Here is a 12,592-nt window from a genome sequence, read left to right as displayed (position 1 = left end):
ATCTTAATGGAACCATGCTTCTACTCAACTGATCTTGCTGTGTCTTCTACCTTCTTAAAGGCTGTGCTTCCTGCGGTCACCGTCGCCCTCAAGAACTGTTCTGACTTGCATCTTGCTAAACGTAAATGCCACTTTCCAGACCTTTTCAGCCTGCTTCTTATTAAAAGTTGATGCGCCTAATTCAATAACACGACGTCCATTTATCTTCACAGAATTCTTCACCTTAGGATGGTTTTCAACTCTCCCATCCCACAGCTGCCCGTCTGGATTCTACAGCTAAGATTTTTTTTGTTTGCTTTAATAGTTTGATGTTATAGAATTCTGCAGTTAAAATGATTGAAATAATTTAATTTGTTGAAATAAAAATTTTGTAGTTGATAAATTTAACCTAACTCTATTGAAATCATTTTTGTGTGTCGATTAAGTAAAATTATTAGATTGGCTAAGGAATTATAACCTATTTTAAATTATTGTAACTTCGTTAAATTGGTTAAGGAAAAATAAGTACTTCATGAAATTATTTAATTGAACTTGTGGATTTCTTTCATGGTGAGGACTGATTTGTAAAAGTGTCATTATTTGAGCTTCTTTGCTCCTCTCAGGGATTAACTTTGCTTGTAGGACGTAATATCATTAATTCGATTAATATTTTATCCGGTTAAACTATACCTTTAAAAATAGAAAATTATTATGTGCAATAATTGAATTTCTTTATTTTTAATTAATGTTACTAAGTGCAATAATCTGCAGTATTTTTGTATTGATTATTCTGTGTGAAGGGTTTTTTTTTTTTTTTTTAAGTGTTACTTGTTAAATTTTTTTCCTCCCCGTGGAGGGTTTTGTTAATTTATTCAAAATTTTTATTCTGATATGTTTACCTGATTGTAATAGCCAATCGAATAGTTGATATTGTTACGAATTTGGTATTTAAAAAGCTAATGTTAGTTCAATTATAAATTAAATGGTTTTATTTCCCGCGCAGTGCAGCGCGTGACGAATATTAAAAAAAAGCTAAGCCGGAAAATTGAAAATACAAGAGCGCATGCATTAAACATTTAATAAATATCTCTTTTTGATTTCGGAAAAGTACTAGAAAATTCTCGCGCGCGATTTTAAAATCTTATAAAAGGAGGAAAACTTCTCAGTTCGTGGTAGTTACGTAGTTTGTTGTTGTTTAGAAAACTGCTCTTGTTGACTGTAGCAAATTTGCGGATTAGCTTTCTTTAGCTGTTTTGAATTACGTTCTATTGAACGTTTGAGTAGTTAAAAGATAACTACTGTGAGATATTGTAATACTACATGATAATTTGAGAAGATTTAAGCATTTTTGTTGTGATAATAATAAATTTTTGTTCATTTTTCATCGGACTTGTGCATTCATTTCGTAACGAACCCGTACGCACGCAACAATTTTTGGTGTCAGAAGTGGGATTTGAATGACAATCACAAGAGCGATGGAAGAGCAGTTAAGACAGTAATATCAGCCTTTGCTGCATTTAAAGAAGAAATGAAAGATGATATGAAATCTGGTCAGGAAAAGATGGAAGAATCCGTTAAAAAGGAAATGGAATCCGTTAAAAAGGAAATGGAAGCCGTTCACGAAATGTTGGAAGCTGGTCAAGTAACTTTTAAGGAAGATATAAAAGCTGTACAAGAAAAGATTGAAGCAGGTCAAGACGAAATGAAAAGAGAAATAACCTGCGTAATAGAAAGTAAATTTGAGGCTATGGAAGACAGAATAGGGGCTGTCGAAAATAAAGTCGGGCAAATTGAAGAAAAGGTTTCTTCTGTCAAAGATGAAATAGAAGATAGAGTGTCGGCTGTGGACCAACGAGTCGACGGAAGAGTTTCGGCCGTCCAACAACAAATTGAAGAGAGAGTTTCTGCTGTTGCCAAAGAAATGGAAACTTTAAAAAAATTCGTAGCGACGGCATGGAGCAAGAGTGATGATTTTAAATTCTTACCGATGCCTGCTCGTCCATCTCTGAAGCTATCCACATATGATGGGAAGACATCCTGGCAAGTGTATAAGACCCAGTTTTCTATCGTTGCGGATGCGAATGGATGGGACTCCCAAGCTAAGGCCTGTCATCTCGCCGCTTCTCTGAGAGCAGACGCAGCGGATATCGTGCAGACGCTTCCCGAAAATCAAAGGCTAGATTTCGAAGCTCTGTCCGGCGCCTTGGAGCTGCGCTTCGGCGAGAAATGTTTAAAAGACGACAGCAGGCTCCAATTAAAATCCCGTCAACAGAAGCGCACCAAAACACTTCAGGAGCTCGCCACGGATGTTGAAAGGCTGTCACATCACGCCTTTTCGGAGTGCCCGACAGAAACAAGGGAAATCCTGTCCCTGCAATATTTCATCGATGGCATCCGGGACCCTGAAATACAGAAAGCACAGCGAAACTGCAGAATACTCCAGGGTACGGATGTTAAGACCGCTCCTAACAAACAGCAGGGTAACTAATTAGTGGCCATCTCGCGGGGCGGAGGTTGCCAGATGATGAAAAGCCCCAGTTTAAAGCGTTTCAGATTTCTGCAGTGAGAGGCGGCAGTAATTGACTTTTCATAATAGGACATATTAATGGAGTTCCCTGAAATATGACGATAGATACAGGAGCCAACGTTACCATCATCCGAAAAGATTTGGCTCAACAACTGGGAAACAAACTTATCTGGACGCCGCCCTGCGTTACCCTCCAGACTGTGTCCGGTGAGAAGATCGACATCGACGGAAAAGTAAATGTTAACATCACGTTTGGAAGTGCCGCTTACTATCACACGGCATATGTAGCAGAGATCACTGATTCTTGCATACTCGGATTGGACTTTCTAAGGAAATACAATTTTTCCTTGGACTTTAAAAATAACGAATTGCATTCTAGATCTGAGGACATAGCGTTATTTGAAGTTAATGATGAAGAAGTTAAATCTGTCCATAAAATCATAGCACAAGACAATATCACAATACCGGCAAGAACAGAAATTTTACTTCCTGGATCCATAGCCGAAAACAGAAATTTCCGCTACGGCGTCATAGAATATCCCAATAACTGTAATAGCCCAAAAGGAGTACTAGTAGCCTCAACACTCGTCGACCTATCCAGAATGGTTATCCCGGTGAGAGTCGCCAATGTAACTGAGAAGGTGAGAATTATTAAGAAAGGTGAAGTGGTTGCAGCATGTACTCCAGTAACCACCGTTGAAAGAAAGAGTAACATCCAAGAATCCGTGTCTTCAGAAAACATTACATCAGAGTTACTTCAGAATGCGCAATTAAACGATGAAGAGAAGAATGCTGCCGATCGCGTCATTAAATAAAATCCCGTCAACAGAAGCGCACCGAAACACTTCAGGAGCTCGCCACGGATGTTGAAAGGCTGTCACATCACGCCTTTTCGGAGTACCCGACAGAAACAAGGGAAATCCTGTCCCTGCAATATTTCATCGATGGCATCCGGGACCCTGAAATACAGAAAGCACAGCGAAACTGCAGAATACTCCAGGGTACGGATGTTAAGACCGCTCCTAACAAACTAAATAAGTTGTTTTCTCCCGCTCGTCTTCTGACGTGGGTCGAACCAGTTTGACACAACATAAAATCGATACCGGCGATCATCCCCCGATCAAGCAACATCCAAGACGTCTACCGTTTGCTAAACAGGAAGAGGTGCGAACACTGTTAAAAGATATGGAAGAAGGCGATGTCATCGAGCCTTCAGTCAGTCCATGGGCATCTCCCATCGTCCTAGTCAGAAAGAAAGACGGCTCAACAAGATTTTGCGTTGACTATCGCCGGTTGAATGAGGTTACGAAGAAAGACAGTTACCCTCTTCCTAGAATTGACGGCATTCTAGACACTCTTTCTGGAAGCAAGTGGTTCTCAACACTTGATTTAAAGAGTGGGTATTGGCAGGTAGAAATACAGCTTGAAGACCGAGAAAAGACGGCATTTACTACGGGACAAGGGCTGTGGCAATTCAAGGTAATGCCGTTTGGACTGTGTAATGCGCCGGCAACATTCGAACGTCTTATGGAGACTGTTTTAAAAGGCCTTTCCTACGAAGCCTGCCTGATATACCTGGACGACATCATCATCGTCGGAAAGAGTTTTGAAGAACATTTAGAAAATCTTAGGAAGGTGCTTCAGAAACTGAAAGAAGCCAATCTGAAGCTGAATCCTGCTAAATGCAAATTGTTCCGAAAGGAAGTGATTTACCTGGGACATGTCATCTCTGCAGAAGGTGTGCGCACGGATCCTGAAAAGGTATCAGCGGTTAAATCCTGGAAACGTCCCGAAAATGTCCATCAGCTGAGAAGCTTCCTAGGGCTTTGCACCTACTATAGGAGATTCGTGAAGGACTTTACTTCCATCGCAAGACCCCTTCACAAGCTGACAGAGAGCAACCAAAAGTTCTTGTGGACAAAAGAATGCGACGATGCATTTAACAACTTAAAGAAGGCTTTAACATATGCTCCAATCCTGATGTATCCTCAGCACGACCGACCATTTATTCTCGACATCGACGCGAGCAATGAAAGTGTCGGTGCTGTTTTGTCCCAAGAAATAGACGGCCAAGAACGTGTAGTGGCGTACTGGAGCAAGTGCCTGTCTAAACGGGAGAGGAATTATTGTGTCACCAGGAAAGAGTTGCTCGAAATAGTTAAAGCTGTAGAACAGTTCCATCACTATCTATACGGCAGAAAATTCCTGCTCCGCACCGATCATGCATCATTGACCTGGCTTTTAAATTTCAAGAATCCTGAGAGTCAAATAGCCAGGTGGATACAGAGACTCCAAGAATATGACATCACTATCCGTCATCGTAAGGGATCATCACACGGAAACGCCGACGCCCTGTCTAGAAGACCTTGCCAAGAAAACTGCCGATATTGTTCCAGGGTGGAAGCGAAATACGACCTGCTGACTCCGGTCGCAAGACAAATTACAACATCAACATCGGCTGATCGAGAACCGTGAAGTGATGATGAAGTCAAGAAAGACCAGCTGGAAGACTGCGACATTAAACCCATAATTGATTTAATGGAGTCGTCAAACAGAAAACCTACCTGGCAGGACATTTCTATCTGTAGTCCTACAACCAAACAATATTGGGCACTCTGGGATTCACTTCACATTCGAAACGGCGTCTTATACCGGAAATTCGAATCGGATGATGGGAAGACGTTCCGATGGCAGCTGATACTTCCAAGATCCCGCATTCCTGATGTCCTTAAAGAACTACATAACAGCCCTACGGGAGGTCACTTTGGAATAATGAAGACCTTACAGAGAGTTCGTGAGCCCTTTTACTGGAATAATGCAAAGGATGACGTGCAAAAGTGGTGCCGATCTTGCGATGCCTGTGCAGGTCGGAAAGGACCGAAGAGACGCAGCCGAGGCAAACTGCAACGTTACAACGTAGGCACGCCTTTTGAACGTATCGCCTTTGATATCTTGGGACCTCTGGCACGAACTGCTGATGGCAACAAATACATACTCGTTGTCGTTGATTACTTCACCAAGTGGCCTGAAGTGTATCCTATTCCTGATCAAGAGGCTGTTACAGTAGCTGAGGTGATGATACAGCACTGGATTTCCAGGTTCGGAGTGCCTCTTCAGTTACATTCCGATCAGGGAAGGAATTTTACCTCGGTAGTAATCAAAGAACTATGCAAACTACTCGGCATTGACAAGACCCAAACGACGTCATTACATCCCGAGTCGGACGGCATGGTAGAGAGGTTCAATCGAACCATCCTTAATCACCTCTCATTAGTGGTTTCCAGAAACCAGCAGGACTGGGACAAGAAATTATCGCTGTTTTTACTGGCTTACCGCAGTGCTGTCCACGAGACTACCGGCTATTCTCCATCACAGATGTTCTTCAGTCGTGACCTTCGTCTGCCTTGTGATCTATTGTTTGGCCGCCCTCCGGATGCTCCTTCTTCGTCTGAGGAATATATTCAAGATCTCCAGACCCGGTTTGAAGTGATGCACAACTTTGCACGAGAGCGAGTCAACTTAGCGACGGAGAAGATGAAGACCCGATACGACACAAGAGCTACTGAACATCAATTCCACGAAGGAGACAAGGTGTGGTTATGGAATCCGACTCGATGGAAAGGACTTTGTCCAAAATTACAGTCACCTTGGGATGGCCCGTACACAACTCTAAACAGGCTGAATGACGTCGTGGTTCGGATTCGTAAGTCTTCGAGCTCTAAACCTAAAGTCGTTCATTACGACAGGTTAGCTCATTACTATGGCCATAATACGTAATGTAAATAATTGTAAATAGTATCAGACCATGGTCCTTTATGTTTTTAAATGTGTATTTGATTTGATTTGTATTTAGTATTTGATTTGCATTTAGTATTTGATTTGTATTTAGTATTTGTTTTGTATTTAGTATTTGATAGCATTTGATTTGTTTAAGTTAGTTATTGCATTTATTGTTCATGTTGTTTGATATTGTAATGTAATGTTTATGCCTCAGTTGCATTTATGCCACAGTTGTAAGTTTAGCTTCCTGTCCAGGGATTTTACTGCCCGGGACGTGCAGTCCTTGGGAAGTGGGCAGTGTTACGAATTTGGTATTTAAAAAGCTAATGTTAATTCAATTCGCGTGACGAATATTAAAAGAAAGCTAAGCCGGAAAATTGAAAATACAAGAGCGCGTGCATTAAATAAATAAATATCTCTTTTTGATTTCGAGAAAGTACTGGAAAATTCTAGCGCGTGATTTTAAAATCTTATAAAAGGAGGAAAACATCTCAGTTTGTAGTTGCTGCTTAGTTTGTTGTTGTTTAGAAAACTGCTCTTGTTGATTGTAGCGAATTCGCGAATTAGCTTTCTTTAGCTGTTTTGAACTACGTTCTATTGGACATTTGAGTAGTTAAAAGATAACTACTGTGAGATATTGTAATACTGCATGATAATTTGAGAAGATTTAAGCATTTTTGTTGTGATAATAATAAATTTTTGTTCATTTTTCATCGGACTTGTGCATTCATTTCGTAACGAACCCGTACGCACGCAACAATATTATAAGGACTAAAGTTAAAAGTAATATTACTCGGTAAGAGTATGGATTTGTAAAACTCAATATTTTACAGTACTGTTTGAATATAATTTGTTTACTAAATTCTTAATGCCTAGTGTAATCATCAATATGTGACCATTCTGATTGAGTATAATTTGCTTACTAAGTAGTAATGGATTAAGTAATTGCTGAAGAAGTTAATAAATAGGTTCACTTTTCTAGATCAGTTAATGGTTATTTTATTTTGTGTGCTCATGATTTTCACCAGCCTACTTCTCAAATTGATTACAGGATTAATCCAGAAAACACAACGCAATGTAAAGGTTTTATTGATACTAGTATATTACTGTTGTTAGAAAATTTTAAGTGTTATGGTCAACTAGTAGGAAACCTTTCAGGTACATCTAAAACGACATAACAGGTCCGAGGCTCGAATCCCCGCAAACAGACAGGCTTCATGGGCGTTTTCGTGATGTGTCCCATGTGTAACGTGTACATGAGCAAGTTCCTCTTACAAAATCCTCCACGAAGGCATCTCTCCTCTTAGGCAAATAACCCTTGAGTGCTTTGCCACTATCAAATAAACCAAATCAAACTCTCGATTTCAGATGTTTTTGATATTTTATAAAGGTGGCTGTCTTAGAGAGATGATGATCAATAGTTTATGTTTCTATTTTCAAAAATTAATTAATTAAAAATATTACTTAATAGATTATTTAAATTACTTAAAATATTAAGTAATATAAGTTATTTATGATAATATATTTATATCAACGCTTATAAGCTGTTAAGCATATTTTAAAGTAAGCACTCCCTCAAATATTCTTACAGCCATGCAGAAATTTAGCAGTTAGATTAGAAATATAACAGTTGTGCAATATATTACTTCGATTCTGATGAATGCTTTATACATAGCATTCTGCAGTCCACTATACGCGTAAAACAAAAGCACAAGAAAATTAAAAAAATCACGGTAGCTATACAAGCATGTGGCTTACAAAGGTCTCCGACTCTTAAACTCACAATTCTTTTCCAAGGAAAAAAATCTGATGTGTACACCACATGACTTCCTTGTATTGGAATATTAAATTATACGCATTTTTCTTGAATTTCATTTAAACTTATTGGATTGAATAAAATCTACTTTGCCGACAGCGCATAAACCACAATAGAATAAATGCATTCTTTAAAATTCACTCTAGTATTTGTTTACCATAGCCACACTCTGGCGCTAGATTCACTTAACAGTATTAATAATTATATAACAGTTAACTTATATAATTAACTTATATAATAATTTTATAACGGAAACTAAGTTAACTGTTATATAATCCAATAATTATATAACAGTTAACTTATATATTTCGTTCATTTTATAACTCAAAATGCACAAAATTTATATCATTTAAAGAATAGAATTATCTAATCGTTGCCACATGTTCTATTCAAATACTATAATAAAGCTAGAATGATGTATAAAAGAAATTAAGCAAACAAAACAAAAAAGAAACAGTTTTTCACAGATGATTGAGTATTTCTCATTTAATTAATTCAGTTCTCACTTCGCGAGAAGGCAAAAATACATAAAAACTCGAAATATCTATATTAAAAATTACAAAGTAAATCTTAAACGCTTATTTCCTCGAAAAAATTCCAGAAAGGATTAAGCATGATTTAAATAATAAATGAAGGCGTTATCTTTGTTGTGTCGCAGCTAAGTTTCTCTAGATTGGCAACAAATCCACTAGTCTCCTGTTTCAAATGTAAAAATCAATGGCCGCCATAAAAAAGACTTAGCGGCAACTTTAAAATTGCTGATAACTTTAAACTTTAAAATTGCAACAACTTTAAAATTGCTGATAATTCTAAAAATAATGCACACAGATTTACTAAAGGCATAAAATCCTTGACCGGAAGGTAAAAACAACATAATTCAATCATTTTTAAAGCAAAAAATGTACAATTTACCAACACATAAGAGTAAAGAAACTGAGATCACTGAGCCGGGTAACAGAGTGGATATATATATATAAATATATTTATATACGTTTGGTGCGGCCGATTGCAACCAAAATACGAGGTGCACATCTACATGTTATAGCAGTCCTGTATACAAAATTTCAACGTTCTGAGGCTACTCGTTTTTGAGTTATGCGAGATACGTACGTACGCACGTACGTACATACGTTCGTACAGACGCCACGAAAAATTCTCTTTAGAATTCATTTTAAAGCAGTTTTATAATTATTTTGAAGGAAAAGAGTATTTTATTTTGTCCTTACGTACAGATATCACGCAAAAACATCGTTAAATTGCATTCGATAGCGGTCAAAATGGATATTTTCGTTAAAATATGCTGCCTGAAACTTTTCGCAATTACAATACTTCCTTTTTACTTCGTACAAGGAAGTAAAAATGGCTGTGAGTCTACTTACCTAGTTAAGTACGCGTAATGTGTAGAGAATTTTTTATGCAGATGGTGCTATGCGCAGAGAATGTTCGTTTATATTTTAACTGGTGGAAAAGAAGTTGCCGGCCTGTAATGATAGGAAGATCTCGTCTCAAATAAATTGTTTTTGTGTGTGTTAATCAAGCTTCATACATGGCTAACTTATTCACGGATACTGAAAAGAATCTAACATTTTTGGCGCAACGAACGCGAAGCGTGAAGTAAGACGCAATAAACTTTCACTTTGAGGTTAAGTGAGAGTTATTTTTTTATTATGAAGCTTGAATTATTATCCCTCGAAAAGAAAAGAACAACAATACGCTCTTTAACCAGTAGACTGTTTTAAAAAATCGAAAATGCCATACAAGATCCTCTATCAGTTTCCGAATCGTTAGATGAACTTCTTCAACAATTAATAGCTAAACAAGATTTACTCAGTCAGTTGGATAGTGATATTGAAAAACTTTTACTTTTTATGTGAAGAAGTACTTGAATTAGAAACTGAAGCTTCACAGGATTATCAAGATAAGATAACAGTATGGAATTGCAGGGCTTCTAAACGATTAAAAGAGCTTTCAGGAAAATCAAATTCTATTGTGAATTCGAATCCTAACGAGGTTCGTGAATCAGTCGCTATCCCTGCAAGAAATACCGAACTTATAATAAACAAACGTTTTGGTGATGTAAGCATGTGGCTTGATTTTTGGAATCACTTTAAAAGTTCTATTCACGGAAACGAAAGTTTATCTGACATCGAAAAATTTTCATACTTGAAAGTTTGTTAGGGGGAATTGCGTTGAATGCAATTAAAGTATTTGCTCTAAAGAGCGAAAATTACAATAAAAGCATCATTTTGCTAAAATAACATTTCGGGAAAAAAAAAAAAAAAAAAAAAAAAAAGACGTAATTAACAACCATATGTCGAAACTACTAAGCCTAGATATAGTGAAGCACGCAAGTGATATCGTAGCTCTTTGAAAATTATACGATGAACTAGACACTACTATTCGATCCCTGGAAACTTTAGATGTATACTACTGGCCACCCAAATTGCAACACCAAGAAATAGATATCACAACAAAATTTATTTAGTAGATAACATGTTGACTAAGTATCAAATGATTAAATTTATAGATTTCTGTAAAGTGTGGTTCCTTCCAGAATCAGTAGCCAGATTAGCCGCCCATTGTTGGAAATCACCGCTGCCACATGCCTCGGCATTGATTCAACGAGATTTTGGATGTGTTCTTGGGGTACAGCAGACCAAGCAGCTTCCACACGTTGCCAAAGTTGATCTGGTGTGGCAGCTTGAGATGTAATCTGGGTTAATCGTTCAGCAACCATGGACAACATGTTTTCTATTGGCGAAAGATCCGGAGAGCGAGCCGGCTAGGGAAGCAATTCAGTCTGGCGATTGACGAAGAACCCTTGGGCAATGCGTGCTATGTGTAGTCGCGCATTATCCTGTTGAAATACGGTTGTGGGCAAGCCCTGAAGGTAAGGAAGGACAACTGGCTCTAACACCTCGGAGATGTAGCGCTGGCTGTTTAAAGTACCGGCAATGCGTATTAAAGCCCGTCCACACGAGGACGCTCGCGACGTAGTTGACGCAACTTTTTTGACGCCGGCGTAAATTCGCGTGACGCAGAAGACGTAAAACTGAGTACGCTCCTGTTCAGCTTTTTCGCCCGCGAAAGCGCGCGTATAGCCAATAGCCGACCGAGTTCTCATCACGTGTCATAATCAGAAAACCTTCTGGCTTACCCGTTTCAATATGGCGTCAGAACCACACAGAGATGAGTTTTTGCTTAGAAATATCATAACTATATACAGCAATAAAATTATCAGCATTGTTCACGCCATCATCCGATTTCTCAAACCGTACATATTGCTATAAATTAAAAATTCTTATTAAAGGGGGAAACTGTATATTTATAAAGCAATGATCCGACCAGTATATCCATATGCTTTACCTATTTATAACACTGTAAGTAATAGGAACCTAAATAAATTACAGTTTCTGCCTTACAAAATTTTCCTTAATTATTATAAATATTGGCTACATCATATGTAATAAAAAGCTCTATAAATATCCCAATATTAAATATACCAAAAACTAACTTCAGCAATATAACAACTTCTAAAATAAAGCAGTTGACTGTGAAAGAGTATTCAATAAAATACAATTACGAAATTTTGGAGGAAAGTTACAACTTGTGTCATACAGCAATCATTTATTGAAGTTTAATTAAATTACCTTTGCAGCGACTTCTACTTGTTACATTATTTTTCATGAACACTGTTATCACAGATAGCTGAGTGGTCAGCGCGCTGCCTTACAAATGGAAAGGTGGCGAGTTCGAACCTCACCCGTAGACAGAATATAATTCAGTTAGCTTTTTTTCATTTTGAAACGTGTTTCTTACATTTAATCATGAATCACTATATTCTTATTTTACCTATTATTATTGTTTTTATTTCTTATTTTATTCATTATTATTATTGTTTTTAATTTAGTTTAAAAATGTGCATTGCAAATAGAAATCCTTATGTAATAATATATCTGCACCTCTTTATCATATATCATCTATAAATTCTCTCTTTATTTTTATTTTATTGCATATTTTATCGTGCACATAATTTCTCATAAACTGTCCAAAGTTTGAACCTCATTCTAAATTCAAAAATAAATAAAAAGAAAAACAAAAGACTAAGGGAGGGGGAGTTAAAAAAGTATGAAGTTGGTTTTATTATATGGTGGATGGTTACATACTGCATTCCAAACCAATTTTATAAATTCTAATTTTCATACAATATAGAATCTGCAAGTCTGTCAAACTGGTCGATGCTCATCCTGAAGTAATTAAAAAACAAGTAATATACAAAACAAAACAAAAAAAGAATCAATTCCTACATAGATCCATAAAGAAAAATTAAAAAAATACAAAAATAAATAAATAAAAATACAAACAGAATTTTTTTAAATTAAAAATTTAAAAAATTTTAATATGTGAAAAAGCTGTATTAACATCAAGTGCCATTCACTACAAGTTTAAAAAATTGTATTTGAACTTGCGTGCATGAATAAAAAGCATAA

This window comes from Stegodyphus dumicola, chromosome 9, assembly GCF_044657685.1.
Source record: "Stegodyphus dumicola isolate Sdum_Otavi_A_Nest chromosome 9, ASM4465768v1".
Taxonomy (NCBI): domain Eukaryota; kingdom Metazoa; phylum Arthropoda; class Arachnida; order Araneae; family Eresidae; genus Stegodyphus; species Stegodyphus dumicola.
This window is presented reverse-complemented; position numbering follows the sequence as displayed.